The 22,182-nt window shown below is 43.6% G+C and overlaps 1 long non-coding RNA gene across 2 annotated transcripts; it reads left to right on the top strand.

Moving 5' to 3' along the window:
- Positions 1-13,979: 13,979 nt before the first annotated feature.
- LOC128781996 (uncharacterized) lies at positions 13,980-18,149 on the top strand. Of its 2 annotated transcripts, none has more exons than XR_008428607.1 (3): positions 13,980-15,962; positions 16,400-16,558; positions 17,756-18,149. It is a non-coding gene; the product is annotated as an uncharacterized LOC128781996 (long non-coding RNA). The 2 variants fall into 2 exon arrangements; XR_008428608.1 differs by having other exon boundaries at positions 17,246-18,149.
- Positions 18,150-22,182: the final 4,033 nt, after the last annotated feature.

Genomic DNA, 22,182 nt, shown 5'->3' with positions numbered 1-22,182 from the left:
GGGCTCTGCCAGGCTGGTTTGTGGCAGCTGCTGGAGCAGGAGGGCCCCTGGGTGGCTCTGGCTGTGTCACACGTCCCTTCCCACCTGTGTGGGCTGGGGTGGGTGGCAGAGCTCCAGCCCTAGAGCACTCAAACAACGACTCAGTGATGCCTCAGGTTTTGGCTTTTCTATTTCTCACATTCTGCGCTGCTTTAGTGTGTGGGTCTGAGCTTCATGTGAGGGGATGCTGAGCTCTGTGCACAGAGCAGGGAGACAAAACAATTCCTGCTCCAGCTGGGCACCAAGGACAAATGATCCAAAGCTCAGGCCCAGGAGCACAAACAGCGTGGGCTGGAGAGAGAAAAACAAGCAGGATGGGAGTGCCTGGGCTAAAGCTGGAATGGGACAATGAACTGCAAGGTGCAAATGGAGCAGAGCTGATCCCAGTGAGAGCCCCCGGGAGCGCTCGTGCATTTTGGGACCATTTTGGTTCCTCTTGGCTGCAGCCCTGGCTGGGCTCTGGTGCTGCCCAAGGTGGATCCATGGAGGAGATCCTTTCATAAATCCCTGCTTTATTCTCTAGCTCTGCCCAGCCTCTGCTCCAGGGCAGCCTTCCCAAGGCATCAAGAGGACACAACTCAGCTCTGGGCTGGTCCTCAAAGCAGGTCTGCTCTGAACGCTGCCTGGGAAAACCTGCCTCCTGCACAACAGCCAAAATCCCCGAGTGTTTGCCCAAATTGGAAGGGATTGGCTGCGTCTCATCAGTTCATGCTCTGCAGGATCTGTCCCCACATCTGCATTTTATTCCCTGGGGGACACAGCTCAGCTGCCTTCACCAGGGCACAGTGTGGCTGTAGGTGTGTTTTGATGGCAAGCCCTGATATGTTGTTTGTGCTATAAACCAGAGATTTGTCTGCAGTCAAAGTACCCCAGGATCTCAAGAAACCACAGTAAATAAAAAGGGAGGAAAAACATCAGTGTTTAATTAAGAGATGCTATTGTTGTTTGTTTTTTTTTTTTTTTCCACTGGGAGGAAAAAAAAAGGAATCAACTCCCTATTCATTTATATTTATCTTGTTATGTATTTTGTTTGAGACTCCTGCTTTAGCTTTCAAGACAAAACTTTGAATTAATCTTGAGCTTTTTCTCAGTAACCTCTCCATTCCATTTTACCAAGAAACAGAGAATTGTCACTGTCTTTTGTGAAACAGGAACAATTTGCTTAAAAGTAATCTTCTCTGCACAATAGTTTTTATATTCACCACCTCCTGCTCCTTTAGGTGCTCATTGTCAGCAGTTTGCATGAAGCTGGGGATGTCTTCATGTGTGCTGGAGGTTCCCTGCAGGCATTAAGATGAAGAAACACTCCAAAAGAGAGTAAAGCAAATTCCTGCATGGAAGTAGGAAGCAGAAATTAAGGAAAATAAGCTTCAGAGCTAGAGAAGAATGTCTTTCTCTTTTTTTTCTGAGGGTCCAGAAGAGCACATCTCTCAGGCAGCTGCATGCATTCGTGAGTGGAAATTTTGTGGGTTTTATTTTCCTGTTTTTCTAAAGCTGCAGGGGACACCTAAAACAAAGTGTTCATCCTCGGAGTAGCAAAGCTGGAATACCTTTACACTGCTGACAGGGATTTGTTTTTGTTTCATTTCTTGCTGTCCTGTGTCCTGCAGGCTGGCTGGGGTGAGGCTTCAGTTGCTGCAAGCTGAGTTACCCCAGTGCCCCATCTCAGCCACAGGACGCCGTGGGCTGTGACAGCTCTGTGACATCTCCTCTGGTGTCACTGATACAGTTCTGCTGTGATTTTGGGTTACAAAATGCATCATCACTCATCTTGGCTGGTCCCCAGAGTGTCTTGATCTACCTACCCTCCCTGTGCAACTTGTAACTTTGCTGTGCAGCTTTTACCTTTGGCACGAGATGTTGAAAATATTTTGGCATTGTCTGTATCCAGACACTATTTCCTCAGTTTTAGGCATTGGAATCATGAGCCCTGTTATTGGTTTACTTGGGGGATATAGGTCTACATAAATAATCAGCTCAAGCAATTTGTCAGTGACTACAGGGCTGCTCTAATGGGTTCTGTGACTTTGAGTACGACACAAAAAATATATGTTTGGCATCATATTTTCTCCACAGCTCTTCCTTGGAGTCAGGTTTTTACGTCTCCTTAGACAGCAGCAAGGTCCCTGTGCTCAGTCACAGCACAAAGGCTCTTTTCAGTGGGTCACCTTCTCAGCCAGCTCCAACATCCATATGCTGATCTTGTCTTTCCTGGGGTTCTCCCTCTGCTGATAAGAAACTATTAAATGTGGCACTTCAAAGGTCTGAGAAATACTTTTTGAGTGTTTCTGGCAGTCCGCTTTGGTCTTACAAGTTCTTTGTTGACGAAAGAGCTACTCTTGCTCTTTTACAACTTGTAGTATCTATCATTTAAATTTTTCCCCACTCTGATTCAGCCCTTAGCAAATCTGCTGTCCCCTTTCCAGTTCAGGAGTCTGCCCCCTTTCATAACTATCTAGCCTAGGGACTAGAATTTGGTTTATGTGGTTTATGTTATGCTCTCATTATTATATTGTTGTCTGAATTCGCATCTTGGGGTCGAATGACTCGAGCTTCTGGAAACTCATGTTTTCACAAGCCAAACTGTTTGCTACATTACAAGCTGTGGAATTACTGTGTGCTGTGCAGAGATGAGACAATGCAGCATCAGGGGCTTTGTTTCTTCATCCCAATAGAGGATGGGTGGATGGATGGATGGATGGATGGATGGATGGATGGATGGATGGATGGATGGATGGGGAAACACTAGCTAGTTTTTGAAGGCTAAACAATTTTATTGTCTAACTTTATAGCAACGCTCTTTGCGAGTGCCAGTGTTAATGGTGCCCATACTTCATCCTTTCTCACAACAGGAAAGGCAGATTTCCAGTTTTGCAGGGAACAGCGTTTTTTCTGTGGGCCAGCACTGGGTGAGAAGAGTGGTAATATATGCATTTACTGCCCTGGTGGCCCTGTGTGCATGGTGTACAGGTAGGAACTCCTGTGAAAACACAGGTGGAGGAGGCCTGGACCTGTCTGTAGGTTGTCAGGGGAGACAGAAGTCTGGAATTTGTCTTGCTGTGTTAGAATAGCTCAGGAGTTCTCTCCCAAAACTCAGAGTAGCAGTGAGAACAATTGCTGATCTGCTTCTGGAGGCATTGCACCGTCTGGGGTAAACCCTCCTGAAACAGGTATTTGTATTGTAAATGCATGGAAAGCTTTACTACTGGTTTTTTTTTGTCTCCTTTTGGAAGTACCTCTGTCTCCCTCCTTTCCTGACATGGTACCCTCATTTTAATTTCTTTTTTAGTAATTTTAAATATTAAATTAGAAAGCATTGTTTTATTGTACTGAGTGTGATAAGAGCACTCTCACCACTGCCACACAATTGCAGTTAGGACTAGTGGAGTGTGGAACAAGGGAGGAAGCTACAGGATGAGGTAATTTTCAATTTAAAACAGACAAATACAATATGTTTTGAATTCTTTCCCTGGCAGAGATAAACTCTTCAAATGGGAAAACATCTAAAGGTTTTTCAGTTTAAGCTGATGTTCAGAAACCAGAGACAGCTGAAGGCTCTGGCTATTAGCATAGCAAAGAGATGACAGAAGGGTGAAATGATACGAGGAAGGATCCATCAGTGAGGGGCTGTGAGAGGAGATGGCTGCATTCCTGTTGCCATTGTTTTCCCTTGCTGCTTCAGCTACTGTATTTGTATTGTGGGCTTAAAGACACAGGAAACTCCTATTTATAGTGTTTCATCGACAGACTTCTGCTTTTCACTTACTTGAGATGCAGTTTTAATCAGGTTAAATGAAGGGCACAGGTGGGTGGCTAATAATTGCTTATGTTAATTGGAATCCACTTTGGATCAGCTGTAGGACTCTGTGTTCCTTCATGGTGTCATGAGACGATCTGTGGCCTGAGATGGGTCAGTCCCTTGTACTGAATTCCCTTAGAAAGGGCTTTTAAGAAAAAGAAAATTGTGATTTATTTGAATTTAAAAAGAAAATAAAATGGCACAATGCGTCTTTTTAAGCAGCGTAAGCTCGGAGCAGCTAGGGAAGAGACTTTAGGAATTAAAAGGTTTGTTGTGAGTTTGTGGGCCCTAAGCTGGGCAAATCCTTGGGGGCTCTTCATGAGAGCAATTTTGTGTCAGGAGTGAGAGACGCGTTGGACTTTTTTGGTCTTCAGTTTCTGTTTATTGTTATCAAAACTTCAGCACGCTGTCTGCACCAGATTCTGCATGCAGGAAAAACAGCACAAAAAGTGGCTAACAGTCTCTTGTTGCAAGGCCTTTTAAGTCTAATCAAAAACTAAGCTGCCCAATTAAGAAGTGACACTTAAATTATCTTTGTTTTTGACTTAATAACTGACTCTTAAAGACCCGCAATGCGGATTTTTCTACTCAGCTACAAGACACCACCTAAACTTAAGAAGAAAGAGGAAGAAGAAAGAAGAAGGGAACTCAAGACAACACCCTGTATCCTCCATCTTGAACCCACCTATAACATACTAAAAATCCTAAAACCTAAATTTCTCACCCATGTGACACACTGCACTGCTCTCCACAATCTCTACAATTCATTTCACACTTGTGTGGTTTCTGGTCTACCTTGAGGCTTTGGAAGTTTTCTCCATGACTGAGGGTCAGAGTCAGTGCTCCCCTGGGAGTCAGGACACCCCAGAGCAGACAGAGGAATATTTCCAGTGCCCTGGGTTTCCACAGTTTGTAAACAAAGCTGCCACCAGCCTGTCAGCCTTCTTGTGAGCCTGGCTCTGGGCCAGCTCCGTGACTTTCTGCTCAGCAGCGAGCGCTGCGGCTTTGCTCCAGTCCCCGGGACATCCCTGCCACCCACCCTGCTCCGACCCTGCCCTCGCCTCCTTGCCCTCCCTGAGCTCTGCCTCTCTCATTTTGCAGCCTGGGGAAGCCTGGAGGCACCCCCTGGAAGGAGCCACCTCCCGCTGGCTGTGGAGCACATCACAAATTGGGCGCAGGTGCCGCATCCGTCGTGGGTGTCATCGCTGGGGAGGGGACCCAGGATCTATCTGTGAACACTTTTTCACGGGTCTAAGGTTTCAGGCCACTCTGCTCAGATTTGCCTCGTGTTTTCAAAGCTGTTTTATTTTTAGTTACTTCGTTGTCCTCCAGCTGTGCTTGTGAAAGGATCCCCAGCCCAATGCCTGGCACTCGAACTGTTGCTGCGGGGTGGGAATGAGGGCGCGGTGTCCACTGTCACGATCCGCTTCTTGCGGGGTGTCGCGGTGGTTCTTTTCACCGATCCCAAAAGTGCAAAAAAGGCAAACAACAAGGGACTGTCAGTTAATCACAACAAATGCACCTTTATTAGGGGCCAAAACAGTAAATGCGATAGTGGGGGAATAGAAAGGAGATAGAAGGATAGAGAGAGAGAGAGAAGAGGGGTATGGGAATAGCTACCAACACAGGCGAGATCCTCAGTGGTCCGGACGATGGGGATCCGTCTGTCGTGTCGGGGAGTCTCCGAAGTTCTGGTCGACTCGGGGGTCCAGTTATAGTCCACAGAGGAAAGAGGGGGGAACAAGTGTAACAATGAAAGTCCATTGTAATCGCCCCGAGGGAACAAGTGAGTCCACAGAAACCACCAAAGCAAGACGAACACAATGAAGAATGAGTCCATTTGAATCACTGAAGGGAAACAGGTCGTGTCATTAGTGGTCAGACCACCAATTTCCCCTCCTCCCTATAGCAGGGGTCTCAGTCCCAGTCCTTGGGAGGAGGGTTCTCATTCTTTGTTTGTCACAGTGGTAACGAGGCAGATGAGGGGTCTTCAATGAAGGACCCCGGGAGTCACCCCAAAAGTTCATTTGGCTTAAGAAGGGAGATTAGAAGCAGGCCGCGCATCAGGCTGTCCCGAGCTGGGTCCATGTCAGGTCTTTGCCAAGTCCTTGCCAACTCCTTGCCAAGTTCTTGCCAGGCCTTGTTCGGAACAGCCAGCATGAGGTTTCAGTGGTTCCACCTGTGCTGTGTCCTGTTCTAAGCCGGAACTGCAGTGGAGGAAGGGATTTTTCCTCGTGGCAATCGGAAGGCAGAATGGAGAACGAGGGGCTTCAGACGGGCTCTTACATCCACCCAGCAGCCCTTCCCACACCAGAGGCCATCCCATCCTGCCAGATGTGCCAGCCTTCCTGAAGCACCACAAAGGAGAGGTTTTCACTTGAAATCCCAGTGAAGAATGTGATAACCCAGGCGCACCCCACCTTTGGTGGACCAAAGGACGTGGTCGGACACTGTGCTCAGCTCCAGGGGCATCTCCCTGTGCTGCCACAGCCACAGGCTGTGTGCTGTGGCCCTTGTCAGGAATCCTTCAAGTGCTCTTTCCCACAAGAACCTGAGGGGTCAAACATCAAGGATTCTTATTTTTCCCCCCCGCCCTCAGGCACAATAGGCCCAGGGCGGTTTAATACTGCGGCTCCTGTGCAAAGTCACACGAGTTATTTGATAACCATATGTGGTTAATGCCTCAGATTTATCTACCATGTGAAAGATGAAGCTTTCAATAATGTATATCCCTTCCTGCAAGTAGATTTTATCGTTCTAAGCAAAGAAAAAAAAAAAAAAATGCACTTCTGTTACCTCCCCTTACAGCACCAACATTTTCTTGGCTGCCTCTCCTGAATAACGTAAATCTCCAAATCCACTTACTTTGAGGACCTAAAAGCCATGAGGCAACATGAGCAAATGCAGAAACATAAAGGCTTAAAAATTAATCCTACCAAGAAGGATAATTCTTTCCCCTTACAAGTTCTCATCACTTCTGCCTTCCTATTCATAACAGATACACACACAGTCTGGCATCCAAAAAGTTTTCTTAGAGTTGTCTGGACACTGAGGTATCAGAAGGATCTTAAGTTGTTTTAAAGAACTCCACAGAGCTATTTTCCAGTATCTGTTCTGCTTGCACAACTGTTTGGAAAATCTATCTGCTATTTTGGCAGTGGTCCTGTCATTTTTATCTTCAGTGATATTCTATACCCACAGGAAACTAAAGAAAACATTTAATGATTTAGATAATTCACCTTAATCAGTGATAGGATTTATGCTTTTCACCTTGCACTACTTTTAGTGTGAAACAGCACCTCTGTGTATCTTAAATTATTTATTTGCAGGCAGGTACATTCAATGCTGGGAGTTCCAGGTTAAATTTTGTTCTTAAACTTCTGTGCAAGGGACCCTCCTGGTGCTTCTTGGAAGTGATTTCCTTGTGCCTACAGCACAGCATAAAAAGCTATTTAATAAATGTGATTTTTTTTTTTTAGAAGGGATGTACTGTGAGATCACAGGGGAAAAGGCAAATATCAGAAAAATTATAAGGCTGATAACAAGTAGATGGTGAGTCTGTCAGAAAATCAAGCATCATCCCTCCAATTCCTAAAAATCTCATTTCCTAAATGGAAATTCAGGAGATTTCAAAAAATTTCTGTAACAGAGATAACTGCAGTGCCTTGAATGGAACTCCTTCTTTTAATTATGGAGGGACAAAACACTGAGTGATCCCAAAAACTCAGCACTTTCCTTCCACTCCCTCCTGCAGGGAGCTCCTTGTTCCCAGGCTCCCCAGGAGAGTGGTCACGGCACCACAGTTATGGGAATTCAAGGAGCATCTGGATGACACTCTGAGCCTTGTGGTTTAATTTTGGGTAGTCCTGAGAGGAGCAGGGAGATGGAGTCCATGGTCCTCAGGGGTGCCTTCCAAGCTGAAGCAGTCTGTGGTTATAATAAGAGGCAAGTGGGAAGAGATGAGCATTTAAATCAGCATGGGATGTTGAGAAGAAATTATATTTTGATTGAAGTGACCATTCCTTAAATTGAAAGAAGACGTTGATTCTCCAGTCTTTTGGGAGGTGGAATTGTGAATGTAACCCTGGGAGAGTGTGTCTTGACATGAGGGAAAAAGACACCTTCTCATAAGTCTTCAGAAAATCCGTAATTTCATTATTTTGGGGCCTGTAACTTTTGCCATGAGGACTGGAACAGCAACTAACAGGTCTTGAACCAGATGCTTTGTGGGTGCACTGTCAATCAACCATCTGAAATCACGTGAAGATACAACCTGTCATTTAAAAGGAGGACGTGCCATGCCAGCTGTGCTTCTGCATTTCTCTTTTGTCTATTCAAACAGCTGGAACAGTTTGGAAGAGTAAGTCTCAGGAATTCCAGCAGGCAGTGGGAAGATTCAGGGAGCTAGTTTGTACTTTTAAAACTTCCACTTTAAATTCTGCAGTGTTTCAGAACTGTGATCTCAAGCACAGTTACATAAAACTGTGATCTTACAGAATGATCTTACAGAATTCTGCATGCAGCTGACTCAGGACAAGAAATGTGTCATTGTGTGTGTGTTTTTAATTTTTTTTTTTTTTTTTGGGGGGGGGAGTTAAGGACAATATATTTTTATCATGTTCCCTGAGGAGTAGCTTAACCTCTCTGCGTGCCTGGATATTGGGTATGACAGATAAACATTTACACCCAGAGTCTTATCAATTGGCTTCAGGTGATGATTGATGGATAAAGAGATCCTGAAAACCCCACTCCTGAGTGACATCTATTTTTTGGACTAAATTCTGCAGATTCTGGCGCCTTCAGTGTGAATCATTAGCATGGCTCTTGTTGTGATTACAGGATCACTGAAACCTAACAATATTTTGTTTCATTTAGTGATTAATCTCAGTCTTGGGAACCTCACCCTTCTCTTTCCACAGCAGACCTTTAGGAGAGTTATGGTCAAGAGAAGACCTGTATAGATTAATATTCCAACATAATCTCTTTGCCAACCTCATTTTACCACAAATCATCACTTCTGTTCCTTCTCTTTGTCTTTTCCTTCCTTACTCTTTGCTTTTGTCTTTTCTGTTTTTTATGGTCATATGATATTGGGTAAAATAATGAACTTTTAGCAGCAAAGTGCATCTGTCAGTTGCTAAACTGCCTCAAAGTTATTAGTACCTGTGTCTATTAAAATGTGGAAAATATCAAAGGAGTGTGGAAATTAAAAACATTGAAGGACTTCCATGACATGCATCTCCACGAAGCTACAATCTGGCACTAACTGGGATATACAAAATGCTCATTTAAATGTGGCATTTTAAAATATGATTCTGTTAATAACAACTCAAATTTAAGCAGAATTTTCCTGCTAATGACAGCTGTGAAATCAGTTCAAAAAATACTTGTCACTACATTTAACAGCTAATGATTTATTCCCAAAAGCCATTATTGACTATGGAGCTTTTCAAGTGCCTTGTACAAAAGAAGTTTAAATAATGCAGTGTTAAGTGAATTAAATTAAATTATCAGCAACGCAGTTGTGTTTTCTTCAATCAGGTTGCAAGCATCATTTGGAACAATAAAGGATTTGGTTTAGATTTGCTGCGGTTAACCCTGTAAGAGGGATTTTATCTTCACATGGTGGGATATTTAAAGTTTGGTCTGATCTTTAAAGTTTGCTGTGGCTCATTTCAAAAAGCCCAGCTTGGGGTTGTGTGCAGTTCTTCACGCTGAAATCACCCCTCGCTCCCACCAAAGTATGTTTCTGATTAAAACGCCGTTTTATTGTTGGTGTGTATTTCCTGTTTTCCACCTATCTCAATTCCCACACGTCACATAAGGACCCCCAGAATATGATGGATTTACAGAGACTTGTTAACCTAGCAATAACCACAGCTTCCCTCCCAGCTACTGCCTGTCAGCACACCCCAAACGGGTTCGGGATGATTCCAGGTCAGGAATGCCTCCTTCTCCAGGCTTTTTCACATGAATGGTTGTGATGCTGGTTTGGGTTTTACCCTCTTTTTCTTTTATATATTCTCTTTGTCCTTTACACATACTCTTGTAGCTTTGTAGCCTCATATTTTAGCTTAGCTTCAACACTTTCCTAGGCAGGAAAACAAAACAAATTCCAAGATCCCTGTGCTGTCTTGGTTCTCCTTAGAAACCAAGGCTGAAACCAGCTTTCCAAGAGAGATTTTGTAAACAGGGCCTGGATCTCATCCACCTAGAAGGTGCTAGAGCTGGGGAAATTACTTCACCAGGAGGGTTTCTAACTGGGGGGGTTGTTGTCAGATATGCTAATTTGCAGAATCTATAAAAATTGTACACATTAGTTAAGTGGGGTGTGCATCTTCAGCCTTTTCTACCCGACAAATCTGTGCACCTGAGGATCCTCATATAAAAGTACCCTTTTCATCACCCTAACTGTGACTGACTTGTATCTTTAGGGCCAGAGAAAAAGGCTTCAGTTGAGATCCATCAATCTGCTGTGGATAAACTGAGCTGGGAGCCCACCCCTGCTCTCTGCTCACTTTGGATGGAGATTTCCCCCTGCCTCAAGGATTCCTGGGAATCCAGAAAAATCCACCCCTGCAAAAATCTCATCCATTGAGCTGAAGTTTTCAACAGCAGCACTGAGGATAATAAAAATCAGTCATTGGTTGAAAGAAGTCTGAGGTTTCTGGTTTTAACACAAAGGAAATTTTATGTATTAAATTGTTTTTGTTTATTTCCTAACATGAAATCAAGTGGATTTGATATTAGGAAATATTTCCTGACTGAAGGAGTGGTTAATCATTGGAACAGGCTGCCCAGGGCAATGTTTGAGTCACCATCCCAGGAAGTGTTCAGAGTGGACATGGCACTTTGGGGCATGTTTAGTGACATGGTGGTGTTCAGTCTAGGGCTGGACCTGGTGATCTTGAAGGCCATTTCCAGCCTGTGATTCTTTGAGTCATGAGCACATCCTGAATGCCAACCTTTTTGAGTTCAGAATCCACTTCAGAAGAGAGGGAGGAAAAAAATCGAGACAGGACCAAATGAAGCCATTCAATGTGAATCACAGGTACAGGAGGAAAATCAGTCAAACTCTGTGGTGCAGAAACACTGATTTAAACAAACCTGTGCCTGTTTCATTTTTCAGGAATTTGTTTTCTTTTACCATGTACTGAACACATGACTGTGCCAGGTTTTGGGATACCTGTTTTTTTTTGACCAAAAATATAAATTCCTGTTTATGTGTTAGGCTCCTTTGAGTATGATTCCTGGCTGTCAGCTGGGACAGATCAGGGGATTCCCACACAGTGCTCTCACCTGCCATCACTCAGCTCCTGATAATCTGGGTGTGTGCTTCTGATGTCCTCCCACTATAGCAGGAGGAAGTACTTCCATGAAAAAGGCAGGTCAGATCCTGAAAACATGTGTTAAGAGCTCCTGCAGCCCACCTCTTTTCACACATTCAAATCAGTGTCTTGAGAGCAAACACCAGTCTCCTTTGAGGTCAGTGGGTGTGTCATTAATAATTCCTTTGTATCAGTATTGTTAAAAAGTCTATAGTGCCCATGTCACATTACTTTTCCTCACATTGATTTTGACCTGGAAAAAGAGATGAGTGATGCATCTGAGTGGTGCCTGACGTTCCCTAGCACATAATAAGCGGCATTATTCATTTTGTGGGGAATGTGCAATCATCTCTCTGGAAGAGAGGTGCTACTGGAAAAGCTGTCTTCCTCATCACTGCAACCCCCCTCCCCCCTTACACTTGTGTTATCAATCATTAGATCATCACTGGAGGAAAGCTGCTGGAGGCACAGGTATGCCTGGCTAAGAGGATAAATGGATCTTGCCAAGGATGGGAGTGGTGAGTTTTTTCCATAATCCTTTCCTGCTCAGACTCCATCCAGATGTGGCTTTCAGGGGTGGTGTTTGGGAAAGCCTTTTGTTTCTGAGCCTCTGTGCTGCAGCAGCCTGGAGCAAATGAGACTAACCTGGGGTAGCTGGGTGAGGGGCAGTGCAATTTATCTCTGGGTGGCTGAGAGGCACAGACCGGATGAAGGATTTCATCACCACATTACTCCAGAGGTAGCCTGAGCCCATTCATCTGCAAAAGAAACAAAGTGAATGAACAACTCGATAATGCTTCACAGTTTGAAGATTGCTTCTGGATGAATGACCTGCTTGTCTGCAAGTATGACTACTGGGCTGCTGCTGCAGCACATGATAACAGAGAATTAATTTCTTCAAAAAGGATTTTTCATCTGATGGCATCTGATATGTGCACACAGATTTAGAAAATGTTCTCCCTTACATCTCTGTTTCAACATTAATTAGAATTAAATCAAATGGTACAATTTACATTCAACAAACCTAGTTTTGCTTTCTGTCCTATTTTACAATCAAAGTTTATATTTCTGTTTGAATGTATTGTTATTATTATATTCCAACTAATTCAGCAAATTATTAATGTGGGCATGCAATAGCCAGTGGCCCCTTAGTCTGTTTGCTAACTCAGTTCATTTGCAGTTCATAATCTGTTAATAGTTCTCCATAATTAACACTAATTTATCTGCTGCTCTTTTATACCCTGTGCCAATATCTTCCCAGACCAGATCAGACCTGTGAAATCTGCATGAACATTTCTGTAGCATCCCCTTTTAGGTCAGTATTGGACTGGTATTCTTATTGGTGCTTATGCAAATCATTTAAGGGAGTTACTCTGCTCATTACGTGCTGCATCACAGCACTCCTGTATGACAAATTTTATTTAGTGGAAAAGATAAAGAAAGAGAGAGAAAGCTGCTGATTTTGTGGCTGGGAAGGGGCTCTGAACACACACACACCTTGTCTTTCTTGGAGGGCAGTAAAGCTGTCAGATACAGGAGGAATCCATTTTCCTGCTGCCAGAGGAGCAGTTTACACCACATAGTGTTAATATTACTTTTTAATAAAATAGTTTATTATCACTTTTTACCTTCTACCAGCACCTTCCACTGACTGGTTCTTTAGCTGGTGGCTGCCAGCCTGGCTGAGTCTACTGGGATCATCCAAAACCTTGAGCTAAGACGCTCTGCAAGGGACGTAAGAGTGGCTCCTGACCTCTGTCTGCTGCCTCAGAGGTTGGATTTTCTGGGGTGGAAATTTCGGGGAACAGTGGCTCACTGTTCAGAGAGGGATAAGAGAGGTGGACATCTGAGTGAGGTTCCCTTGGAGGCTTCCTGGTACCTCGGGAGGAGGTTAACTTCTGCTCCTCATGATGCTCTTTCTGCGTATATTTTTCTCATTTTCCCTTTTATTCTGTGGGCTAACTTTTAAAACAGGCACATTTGAAAGTGCCTTAAAATTATTGCCCATGCCACGATCCAATTTTCATCATACCGGCACGAATACATAACACCTAACGAAGCTGGGGGTAGCTTAGGAAATATTAGGCGCCCTGACCAACCTGTCCTCCACCAGTAGCTCAGTACTTTCACGGCTGAGCCTCTCTGTGAAGCTTACCAGCTAATTAGAATGCATTTAAAAATGACAGTGGCTGTTGACTGTGGGGCTGGAAACCAGAGATTACGGCGTGACACAACGCCACGCAGTGTGTGAGTCAGTCGGCGCCCTTTGAATTCTCCTCACATCTGGCTGGTGCTGAATGGAGCCACTGTCCGAGGGGCTGCTGCTGCTGCAGTACCTGGTTCCCTGTGTACTAATTACAAGCTCTGGACGCAGAGTTAGGGGAGTCTGGGGACTTGTGGCTGGAGTTCACACAAGCGGGTGAAACAAAGGACGCCCTGTTCCTCATTACGCTCCTACACTTAATTAGGAAGTGACTTTGTTGATCACTGGCTGAGTTAAGAATCACTCATTTATGGCAGGGCATTTTGTGATTTTTTTTTTTTTTTTTTTTTTTTTTTTTTTTTTTTTTTTTTTTGGTGAAAGTTTATTTAAATGACATTTTACACTTCGGCCATAAGGGACGTGCCTTTATTTTATCTGAGTTTAAATATGTCTCTTGTAGTCTCCTGGTCTGACAGAAAGAGGCACAGGGGTGTTTTTTTTGGGGGGGTGAGTGGGAAGGAGAGGGGGTGGGCCAGGGGAAGCGTTTCATTGCAGAGCTGGGGCGATTGTTTGGGATTGGCAAAGCCATTTGCAGATCTGTGAATTTAGAGAGGACTGAGGGTGGTGGCAGAGCCACTCTCCTGCCTTCTGCTGGTGGCGGTCAAGGTGATGCCTTGGGATTTTAGCTTTTATATTTTTTCATGATTTTGTGATCCTGCAGCTCTTTAGTGTATAACTCTAAGCTCCACATTCAGTGTCAGCTGCTGCTGCCCCATTTTGGGCAGACACAACAATTCCTCTCCAGGCCTGGCAATCAAGGACACCTCACTGCTTCAGGGCCCAGAAATACAAACAAAAGTGACTTGAGGGAGAAACTTGGGGTAAATTACTTCATTAGCTGAAGCTGTAATTGTTAGATCAACCCCCAATGTGCAAATGGACCAAACTTATAAAAGTGTGAAAACCCGTGACCCGTGGTCCATTTTTGGGTGTTGCTCCTGTGCGGACTTTGCCTGCCCAAAATGTACCTGAAGGCCCTTCAATAAGTGTAACTGCTTTTTATTCTCTTAATTTTGTCTGGCCCCTGCTTTTAGGTAGCCCCAAAAAGGCTACCAAAGGTTAAAAGATTTTGTGGGTCTGACACAGGCCTGTCAGGCGGGCCCTGGAGCTGAGCCAGGCCTGAGTCCCGAGGCCTTGGGGACACAAATGGAGGCCACGGGAGGACACGTGAGGCCTTGGAGTGGCTGCCGAGAACAGGGGCTAGACAAGATTAAGAGAATAAAAGCTTGGTGTTTATTAAAGGCCTACAATAGGTACAGCTTGGGCTATCAAAAGCCTCCCAGAGGCTGCACCCAAGATGGACAATGGTCACAAGTTTTTCATAGAGTTAAAAGTTTGGTCCATTTGCATATCAGGGGTTAATCCTCCAACTCCAGCTTCAGGTAATTAAGTAATTTTCTCCAAGCATTCCCCCTCAATTCACTGTTGTTTGCATCTGAGGCAATACGATGTCCTTGAGTTTCAGGCCTGGAGAGGAATTGTTTTGTCTGAATAAAGCAGGAGAACAGCAGCTGGCAGGGTGTGGAGTTTAGAATTATACACTAAAGCAGTACAGCGTCTGAAAAATATAAAACCTAAATCCCAAGGCATCAGATGGACACCCTGAGACGCCCCATCCTGTGGGATGCTGCGGCCTGTACTGGGAGCCAGCTTTCCCCTTCTCCTTTACAGGGATGACATTAAATATCCAGTGCCACTGCAGGAGCTAGCAATTCTTCACTGCTACAGCCAGAGGGACTGATGAATGATGGACTGTTTTGTTGCCCACAAACAGCCTGCCGGGGTTCTGACAGGGGAATCACACAAAAGCAGAGCGCAGAAAAGCTTTAAGAGAGAAGCCAAGAGTGAGATATAATGGGAAAAACAGAGGCCTGCCTGATTTTTCTGTAGTAGCTGTAACTGGGATTAACCAGCCTTTTATGGAAAGAAATTTACTGTCATCTTTGCTCAGATACCTTATATCATTGCTGCTTAATTATAGACACTTTCCTTGGTGCTGCCTGCTATGCACTCTGGCTCCTCAAGCATAACATGCCTCTAATCTCACAGCTATTATGCAAATTTTCTTCCCAGCTGCAGGAAAGCCATCGAGCAGCAGTGCAGGAGAGCTGGTGGGGGTTTCTTGGAGGTCTCTTTGCAAAACATCTTAGGTTCAGTGCACATGGAGTTGGTTCACTAGGCTGAACACAGAGCTTAGAGACTGGAGGAAAAAAAAATCCCGTATTGTTAAAATATTTTCCCTGAATTTTACTAAATTAAAACAGGTTTCTGCGGTGGTTTGTAAATAGCCTGAGATTTTTACACTCTCCTGGTTACAAAGACCATTTAAACCTCTTTTTTTGAATTGTGCATGTTGCTTCCACCCCCATGAGAAAGAATAAAAAAAAAATCAACTGATAACAGTTTCAGACTCAACAGGTAACAGCTGACTTTTGCTCACATAATATTTTCTGGATGAGACACTGAAAGTTTTCCTGGTTTAAGGAAACCATTCATTCAATCCTCAAGGAGTGCTTGGACCCTGCCCAGAAATGTGAGTGGATTCCTCGTTGTTGCTGTTGTTTTCAAACAGTATCTGACTGTGAGTGGAGAAAAAATATAAGATTTAAACCCCAAACCAATCATGTTAAGTGTGAGAGGTTTGCATAAATGGTTGTTTTCAGGAATAAATAGCAGTAGTGCTCATGTGAGTGAGGCAGGTAATGGGCTGTCTCAGCTGCTTCAGATCCATGACCCATTTATAGATTATCACAAGGAATTATACGTAACTCACAATCCACCAGGAAAACATTGTGGGGCATATAATTATGTTGCAAAAGTCTTGCTTCCAAAAAAAAAAAAAAATTGAGTGCAGCCTGGAGTCTATAAACATTTACATGTGCATTTAACTTCATTAAATGGCAAACAGCTGTAACTTCCTTTACAGTTATCCACTGTTCTTCCTCTTGAAAGTGCTCTTTTGATCTCTAGGGCTCATAGAGTTTAGACCTTCCTTGGGTCTGGTGCTGACCAGTAGAAAAGAGGAAATTCTCCCTTTTGATTGAAGCAGTGGGTACCCCAAACACAAACTTATGTGTGAGCTTCACTTGACTACGTGCCCTGTTGGTTCTGCAGGAGCCATCTCCAGTGGTAAGTGAACATAAAAAGCAGGAAGAAACTGAAGAAAGAGTGAAAAAAAAAAAAAAAAGGAGGGGTGGGAGGCCAAATCTTCTCCCTACACAATTTTACATGGTGTTTAAATATGCAGATGTGTATTATTATTTTTTGATGGATGTGGAGTCAAGCTTCTAAAGTGAGACTGTGACCAATCCCCATCTTGCCACCCAGGCCAAAGCACTGAGTGCCACATCCTGTCCTTCCTTGGACACCTCATGGGGCGGCAGCAAATCAAGATCCTCTTGGTTTCAGCCTTCAGATTCCCAGACTTCAGCAGGGATGGCATTGAGAAGACCAGCTTGTCTTGCTGCTGGTTTTTCCTTTCTCTCTGAACTAAAAAAAAAAAAAAAAAAAAGATTACTCTTTATTGCTCCTTCTTGTTCGGTGCCCCAGAATGGGCCATTTAAAGCAAGTCTCTGCATCAACAGTGTTAAAAATGCCCTTAAATTGGTACTATTGTCAAGGAAACCATGTCCAGAAACAATGTTTTTATCACAAACCCATTGCATTTCCTCTTTTTTTTTTTTTTTTTTTTTTTTTTGGTATGCTGTGTAAAACTAGGTCTTTCAAATACTTATGGGAGTGCCCTAAAAGCCAGTTGCTGTTCTGGAGTTGATCTGTCTGACTCAGTAAAAAAATGCCCTCCTTGCATTCTTCTAGAAAGCAAAATCCAACATCTGAAGCACCAGTGTTCCATCAGACCTGTGTTCTTCAGGCAGAGCCTAGCTACCAAAGACAGTGCAGCTTTGAAATGACAGTTCTCTACACAATCCGATCCATGGTTCTCTATGATTCGCATTTCTGGGGAAAAAAAAATCCTGCTGTGTATTATTTAGGAGCAATCAGGACCATTATTCTAGTTTCTCTCAGCTGCCCATTAGGTCTAAACCTTCCCTGGTCCCACCTTTTTTGTTGCTTTGCATTTCCAGTCCTGGATTTGGCTCTGAGAAAAGGCTGTGGGTAAAATCCTGTGTCACAGCAGCAGAGCTTCTGTTGTGCCAGGCCTTTGGCTGGTCTCCTGGAGATATTTTTGGGCAATGGCTTCATGTACTCATCTTGCACACGTGCTTCAGTCAGCCCGTCCTGATGTGTTTGCCATGCTGCCCGTGGATGCTGCCATCACAGGGTCAATCCTGACATCATCCAAGGAATGCTCTGTCTTTTCCACAGGAGAACAATCTAACCCTGCGTTTCCTCACATATGGAGCAGGAAGGAGCAGCATTTTATCTTCACTGCCGTGGAGGGTGAACTGAGGGTGACTTGGAATGGGTGGCTGCTCCACACAGAGCTGGGAGCTAAGCCTCCAATGAGAAGTAGTTTCACCAGAGAAGCTATGCCTTTCCATCTGTTCCTAGGATTTAGATTCCTCATGTTTTATTGTGTTCGTATTATCATACAGCTCTATGTCTGGCACAGGTATTAAAACGTCTGGGTGTGCAGGTTCCATAATCCTGCCTCTGGCTTCGTCTTTCTCGGGCTGCAGCACTTGGTTTGCTGCATTTTTATTGTTACCACTGTAATTGTATTGTGAGGGCTCTTGCTCCAGCTCTGGCTTGTTAAATAAACAGAACATATCCTTGTGTCTCATGCCTCCGTGTCTGGAAGGGATTTAAACCTCTTCTTTTGTCTGCGTGTTTTGGCTGAACTAAGATTTTCTCTTGAAAGACCCTGCGAGTTTCAGGGTCTGTGTGCATTAAACAGAGTTTGCTTTCATTAAGTTTTGAGTTATTACAGCTTTGTTTGTGCTCGGGGTGTTGAGAATCACGGAGGCCAGTTCCTTTTAAACACCGAGGAGTACAAATAACCCAGGAATAAGGGTCTTGATTGATGTAGCTGCTGCTGTGGCTCACATGTGGAGTAACTCCACATTGTTGTGTTTCCTAAACAGTGGATTTCATAAACTGTATCCTTCCATGGTGGCACCTGGTAAAAGGTCAAGAAGTAGAAAAAAGAAAGAGAGTCATTCAAACACAGCAGAATAATAAAGAATATTTTTCTAAGACCTCACCCCCTGTCATTATTCAGCTGTGTTCTGACCTGCTTATTCTCCACTACTCACTCAGAAATCGCCTCAAAAGGTATGTTGTTTATGTGAATGTATTGGAAGGATTAATTCTTCCTATAAATGCTGATGTTCAACATACAGAAGGCAATTTTTTAATAGAACCTGGTTTTGGATGGTACATCTACCAAAAGATCTCTAACTTGTCCCTCCAACCTCAGCCAGAGGAAGCAGAAATGTGTGAAATTTCTTCATAAAATCTGGATGGGAAAAATTAGTCTTCTACACAATATTTAAACCCTTTTCAGTAATATTAGTCTAAACTCATTTTAATATCTTTATGAATTGAAGGGTAACCAACATCCTTATGTCAGGGCTTGGCCAAACTACTTTTTAGTTTTTTTCCCCACTGCCTTAGCCTGCATTTTCCCAGAATGGATGTATTTCTTACATGTAAGGGGAAATGGTAGAGATTTACACCATTGAAGTAATTTGTTTTCTGTCATCTTCTCTACGCATCTTTATGTCATCTTCTCTTTTCTGTCATCTCAATTTTTCAGGTTTATCTGTGGCCTAGGATAATCCCCAGCTCCTGAATTCACTGGTCTCTAGCTAATCACTCCCTACCTCTTATTTACACAGTCATTTCTGGTTTTTATCTACATCTGGTACTTCTACCATATATTTACCATTTACTTCTACCATTGTTTTGTGTTATACTTATTTCAGACAATCACCCTAGTTGTAGAAATCTTGCAAAATGTGAGTACTTCCTTACAAAGTGGCCCAGTTGCAGTCTGATATAATCTGTAAAAGTAACTGAGATAACTTTTTCCACTGGTTAACGCACATCATAATGCCAAGTTTTGCCAAATTAAACCCAGACTCATGTGTAGCTGATGGTGTTCAGGTTTGTTTGTGAGCTGTAAAGCCTTTGTAGTACTTGGGATGAAAGGCACATGTGGCATATCCTGATTTACTACTGGGTTTGCATAACATATTTATGCCTAATTTATCAGTATAACTTATTCAACAAACTGGTCCCTCTCCAAAACATCCACATATGTTTTTTCTTTCCTTTAATTGATTTCTCTTTCCCAATGTCCCAATGTGGAGCAGCATTTTTTTTCTTCCTCTGCATGTTTTCTAGCACAGTGAAGACAATAGATTTTTTTTTTTTTTTTTCCCTTTAGCTTTATGGACTGAGTGCATTATAGAGCAGGAGGAAAGTTTCCAGCCTGTTAAAATGAGGAAGAGCTACACAGACTACAGACAGGTCATTCTTCAACACAGGAAAAATTGTGTGCTGGAATAGATGATTGCCTATTGGGTTTCACTCCTTCCCAGACTCCCAGCTCGGGCTGTAAACCCAGCAGCTCCTCTTTCTCCCCCAGCCCCTCTTGCACGGGTGAAGCAGCACCTGGCAGCACCCACCTTGTGCAGCACGTGCCCAGGAGAACAGAGCCACTGGAGCAGCTCCATCTGCGCTCGGATCCACGCTGAGACAGTTCAAGGCTCCTCTGCACCGCAGGCAAAAAGGAAATTTCCTGACCTGAGGCTGGGAGGGGGGAGACACAGCCCGTGCTGCAGCAGGGACAAGCCTCTTGCTTTTGCAGCTGCAGAACCTGGGCTGGCTGCATCTAAGTGGGCTTCCCTTCCCTCCAGCACAGCCCCGTGTCACCTCTTGCCTCGGTGACACTGGCCTGAAAGAGAGTGAGGCCACAAGTGCTTTGCATCCCCACAGCATCTGCTGAGCTGAGCTTGTTTTGCTGATACATCAAAGCTGGACCTGAACGTACACAGGGGAACCTGGTGTGAAATGCATCATTCTTCAGATCCATGTTTAAGATTAAATCACTGGAGAGTTTTTGTTATTCTGCCCGGTTACAGTTTAGGGGCTGGTTGGAATTATTAAGAGTGCTTTCTTATAACCTGGGTTTCACATTTCCCCATTTGTGTTGTTTTTCTGGATATATCTCCTGTCGGAGTGATCTGCGCTGTTAAAAAAGTATTGACTTTGTCTGAGCTGCCCATGGTTTTATTGGCCTAGCTGAAATCAGAGAACCATGAGATTATTTGGGTTGGAAGGGACCTTAAAGCCCATCCAGTCCCACCCCCTGCCATGGGCAGGGACACCTTCCACTGTCCCAGGCTGCTCCTAGCCTTGTCCAACTTAGTCTTGGACAAGTCCAGGGATCCAGGGGCAGCCACAGCTTCTCTGGACACCCTGTGCCAGGGCCTGCCCACCCTCACAGGGAGCAATTTATTCCTGATATCCAATAAGAATCTACTTTTCTTCACCTTAAAGCCAAAGGAGCCTCTCTGGATTTGGCTGAAATCCCTTTCTCATATATATTTATTCATGTGATTGACCCTGTGGCAACTTCTTTGGGAACACATGGACTATTGAAGGCATCTTTTAGGGCATTGCCCTGTAGAATCATGGCAAAACTTTAGTGACCACCACTGCTTCTTCTTGAAAAACATCTGGTGTTTTTCAGGTAGGAAGAGCTCCTGTGATCTGTTGGGCTCTTACCTTTCTATTTGTTCCACAGGGTTTTAACAGATACTTGAATTTCAGTAAGAGCACCAATAATTTCTGAGTATGATTTATTTAATTCTCATGACGTGAAAAGGACCAGGCTGTAGTCATGCTCATATTACATAAAAAAATACAGCAATTTTAGGCCTTCATGGTCTACATGTGGTTTTGGAGTGTAGATGGTGATCATTACATTTCATTACATGGAGAGCCAGCCTGAGGAATAAAAGGCAGTCTGAAACACTTTACGAAAAAGCCTCTGCCTTAGAAAAATCCATGCATCACATTAATATGGTGACTGGGCAAATACACAGCTATATGTGTGCTTTTTGGAGTCTTTCTTTAATGACTCTGGTGATTCCTTCTCAGACAGTATATGGCTTAATGATGAAGCTGGAATCTGTTCTCAGTTACCAGAATATCTCCAGATTTAACATGTGTGAGAGAGACTAGCTTGGAATCAATCTTTTTAAGGCAATTTCCATCATTTCTCCTGTGGATTTGCAGCCTTATCATCAAACACATAATTGAAAACACTCTAGAGATGGGATAAGTGAAGTGAATTTTAATATGGATCTGTAGTCATTTAGCCATCTTCTGAAGACTAGCACTGCTCAGCAGACAGCAGTTTGGAAAAGACTAAATTTGTTTACTGAATTACATATTTGTCTCATTGTTTTCTGTTATGTCCTCTGCTGTATGATGCCTTTTCCCCCCGAGTATTTAAAAACTTTCAGATGCTGAGTGGTAGAAAGGTCTCTCTTCAAATCCCCTTCTTGCAGAGTTTTAGCCTAGCAGAAATGACCCAAATAATTTAATTGGCACTAAATAGACAAATGACGTAAGAGTTCAAAAGCTCCAAAGCAGTTTTACTTTGACAAAGGTGTTTCCACCTGTCAGTTAAAAAAAAAAAAAAAAAAAGGTTCAGTATTTTAAAATATATTTCACTTCATTGGGGAAGAAAATGTTATATTTTAACTTTTGCTCTCTGACTGGAGTCTCCTGGTGAAATGGGTCTGCAATGGTATAAAAATCTAAATCTTCTTGAGGAA

Source organism: Vidua chalybeata, chromosome Z, assembly GCF_026979565.1.
Source record: "Vidua chalybeata isolate OUT-0048 chromosome Z, bVidCha1 merged haplotype, whole genome shotgun sequence".
Classification (NCBI taxonomy): domain Eukaryota; kingdom Metazoa; phylum Chordata; class Aves; order Passeriformes; family Viduidae; genus Vidua; species Vidua chalybeata.
The sequence above is the reverse complement of the archived record's forward strand: the minus strand, read 5'-3'. Positions and strand labels throughout refer to the sequence as shown.